General features: G+C 37.9%; 1 protein-coding gene across 1 annotated transcript in view; it reads right to left on the reverse strand.

The window, feature by feature from the left end:
* GALNT1 (polypeptide N-acetylgalactosaminyltransferase 1) overlaps positions 1 to 4338 on the reverse strand; it is a 95802-nt gene that overhangs the window by 66295 nt on the left and 25169 nt on the right. The window lies entirely within an intron of this gene.

Genomic DNA, 4338 nt, shown 5'->3' on the forward strand with positions numbered 1-4338 from the left:
TCCCTCTTAGACTCACTTGTTTTAGAGGCAATTTTGCTTAATTCTGTCTTTTCAGAGATCACTGACAACAAAAATTTGAGAAATACCACACTTTTATGTCCTTTGTTTTAATTGTTAATCCATGCAAATGTACACATGGTATAAAAAAAATAACTATGAGATTTTCTTCAACCATGAGACTCATCAATTTTTCCATGCAAAGTTTATTTCTAAAATAGGCAATATCCAAATTTTGGGTTCTATACTGAAGAGAAAAATAAGAACAAAAGAACTCTCAGATAAAAAGCTAAAAAGGCAGAATAATAAATGCAGAGTTCAGGAAATCCTTTAGAACTTGAGAACACTTTCAGGACTGGACAAGACAAGAAGAAACTGATAGGGAGAAGTTGCTAGAATAGCTTTCAAGCAGACTGTTATGGCAATGACTCTTCTTCAGGACTGAAGTCCTGGATCTTTGTCCATGTGGAATCTTGGTCTTAAGCACTGGTACTGGTATCTCCACAGGAACTGAGCCTAAACTCTTGAATTCAGACTTCAGGTGAGCTTCAGAGGTTCATATGCTGACATCACAAGAGAATTCACAGAGGTATCAGTACTGCCCATTTTGAGCAAAGCCTTGCACAGGGGCTGGTTTCACACTGAGACATTCTCACCACAGAGTTCTACCCTCCCTTTCCTTTTCAGTGCCTCTTTCCCTTTGCTGTTCAAGCAAGCAAAGTATCCCTGACTCTGGCAGGGAGCAGCCATGACCAATTCAGTTCCCTGCAAGCAGATGCCTCCTCCTACCCCATTGCTCTTACACTGCATCTCGTAGTTTGCTAACAAAAAATCAAGATAACAAGTAATGTAGAGACAGGATGGAAAATGATCTGCTACTGCTGGACTCAACACTCTAAAAGAAGAGGAGGAGAAAGTGACAGAAGGACCCACCTACCTCAGAAATATAATTCAGCACATATGATTCAAAAAGCCAGGGGTGCACAGTATCCACCCATCCCATAAATCTGTATTTGTAATTGTAGAAGTGGATGAATATGGGCTAAATCACAGAGATTTTAATTGATCATGCACACACCTCTTCCCAGCTTTCAACTTAATTGAAAAATAAATATAAACTTTACATTCAAGGTTACATTTGGTCAAAAGCAGCACTATGGAAAATATAAACTGAGTTCCACAGAAATAAAAATCCTATTTTGTTAACAGCTTCAAAAATCTGCACTTTTTTTTAAAAAAAAGAACAAACTGATAATGCTTTGAGTTCATTTATGGGAGAAAACATTAAAAAAGTAAAAATCAATAAAACTTTAAAAAAATAGTTTTCACTTAGGCCATGGAAATTATTTAAACAAGGTCATTTTCAAAAGAAAATGCTAAAGTTTCATTATTCTGTAAGAAATGCTTTTCAAATGATGCTGCATTTTATTTATTGAATATTTTTTTTTCTTTCTTAAATATTTCTTAGGGAAAAAAATGGCAGATTCTCTCAGACATTAAAATTCAAGACTATACTCTTAAAGCTAGTGATTCCAAAACATGTTTTTCATCTAGCCTAACTTGTACGTTTTCATCCTAGTTTGACAAATTTAAATAAAATAGCCATATCATGATATGGAGAATACATCAGTACAGTAAAGGAGCAAATAAAATTTAGAATTTTTTATTTGTTGTGCTGTACAGCAGTCCATAGAAGTCTGAAGAGTGAGATATGCAATTTGAGGCAGAAAGATTATTTTGTGGAAGAGTTCACTTGTTTCCCCAGTTACCTATAAGTGTGATGATAACAATTTTCTGCATAGTTGCATAGGGAAAAAAATCAGCAGAACATTCAGGAAGGCAGGTATGCATCAGACTTCAGTGAAGTACTTAAATTTCTTCAATACTTTGGTGCTTATTACTTTGCTTTTTTTTTTTCCCCAGAAACTGTCAGGCACTTCATGAAAAAACAGCTAGTGTATTTAATTTGACATCAAATGATTTTTGAGGTATAAAACTTGTAGCAACTTGAGCTGGTTTACAATTCAAAATTAATTCCCGACTAGAAGCCAAGAGACAAACAGGTCACCAAAAAAAAGGTCAATCTGTCAGACAATATTAAAGAAAGAAATGTGATGGAGCTGTTTTGGAAATTCATGGAATTTGAGAAATAAAATCACTGCTACAATTTAAATTAAATAAGAGATCAGATATTTTTTAAAACATCTTCTAAAATTCTGTGCTCCAAGACAATTGAAATTACTCTTCAATACCTTTCCTGAAATATTTTCACCTTCTCTGAAAGCTCTAGAATTTTTACAAGGAGAGATAGTAGAGATGCCTTAGAAGCCAGCCCATGGTTAAAGACTTATCAGCACACTATTACTGTGTAAGTAGCTGCTACTCCAACACACTAGCCTTCTGCTCTGCCAGCAAAAATCCACACAGCAACAAAGAAACTTAATCAGAGAACTGACACAGCTGAAAAAGAACCAGGAACAATTGTGTTTATTCAGCCACATTAATCTCTCAGTGCAGACTCAGACCAATCTGGTATTCTCTCCAAAAGAAGTTATTTCTACACAAATCTGTGTTCTCACTAAACTCAACATTAGTAAGCAACCACAGAAGAGGTGATTGGGCCATCATGAAAAAAAATAGTGAAGATACCACTTGAGTGGCCAAAAGAAGTAAACCCAGAAGTAAAAAATCGCTCTACTGTTTTTTACCCTAGATTTTTTTTCTTATCAGCCTCTACTATTAAAGACTATTAGGTAGTAATTTTGGATATACTTTTCCCTCTCCTCTAAACTGATACTTGTTCCAGTTATACTCATACATATATATATATATTCTGAAGGACTGAATTTAAGACTACATGTTAGATCTTTTGAAGTTGACTGGAAAAGGACCCACTCAAACATGAAACACACTTTTCCCATTTTACAATGCTGAACCTGAACCCCAGAATTGGACCCAAAGAGTCCTTCAGAACTCAATCCGTAAAAACTAATCTATGAAAACTACTAATAGGTTTCAGGAAAGAAAAAAATCAGGATGAAAAATTAGCACGAAATGTCAATACCAATGACTCCAAGTGCAGGACACCATTTAACACACTAAATACAACTGCACTGGTTCAACTTTTCTGCCAAAGGAAGTGGACCTGTCACAGCACATCTTTGCCTGTCCATTCCACTAAACTTTGGCTTTCCATCTTGCTTCAATCAAGCTTTAAAAAAGCGTAGGAGAGGCACACAGAGAAGAGGCTTCAGGAGTGCTCAGTTGTTAAACACCTCACTGCACAGCCAATGACTACACAGTGGTGGTTTAATAAATCATCTCTTGTCTGACAAGGATGCTTTAAGGGGACTGTGTTTGTTGTAGAAACACAGAAAATAAAGCTCAGGATTTCTTAGGTCATCTGGATGGAAAGTGGATCTGAATTTCAGTTCACTGGACTAAATAACTCTTTTCAAGATATTCTGAGAGGGTAAAGGTGAATTTAGAAAAACTAATAATGAGGTCCTTTATCCACTTGGACACTGTGCTTCCCAATACTCAGAGAAAACCACAGGAACAGTTTAATTAGGTCTGCACTAGCATCTAAAGGGATTCTTAAGGAAACTTGTTTAATAGCTGCAGACAACTGAACTGGTCCAACAGGATACAGAAGGAACAGTAAAATATGGAATATGCATGCAGACTATTGACCCTGGCTAGATTCCAGGTGCCCACCAAAGTCACTGTCCCATCCCTCCTCAGCTGAACAAGGGAAAGAAAATATAACACAGGGTTTGTGAGTGAAGATAAGGGCAGGGAGAAATCTCTCACTATCACAGGCCAAACAGATTCCAGATGGGGAAATCAGTTCAGTTTATTACCAATCAAATCAGACTAGGATAAGAAATAAAACCAAATCTTTAAAAAACTTTCCTCATGCCCCTCCCAGCTTCCCAGGCTCAACTTCTCTCCCAGTTTTCTTAACCTTCTCCTCCCCCTAGCAGCACAGGGGAACAGGGAATGAGGGTTAAAATCAGTTCATCACATCCTGGCTCTGCCTCTCCTTCCTCCACAGAGGGAGGATTACTCACACTTCTCCCCTGCTCCCACAGGAAGCAGCCCTTGACAAACTTCTCCAACCTGAGTCCTTCCCATGAGCCTGCAGTTCTTCATGAACTGCTTCCATAGGTGCAGTCCTTCAGGAACACTGCTCCAGCACGGGTTTCCTATGCAGTACCCCAGAGACTCCACCTCTGTCAGTGATGGGCTCAGCCTTGGCCAGGGGTAGGTCCCTCTGGAAGATAACTGCCATTGGTTCCACTGAACACAGGGGAAGTTTCTAGCAGCTTCCCAGAGAAG

Source organism: Zonotrichia albicollis, chromosome 1 (genome assembly GCF_047830755.1).
Source record: "Zonotrichia albicollis isolate bZonAlb1 chromosome 1, bZonAlb1.hap1, whole genome shotgun sequence".
Lineage (NCBI taxonomy): Eukaryota > Metazoa > Chordata > Aves > Passeriformes > Passerellidae > Zonotrichia > Zonotrichia albicollis.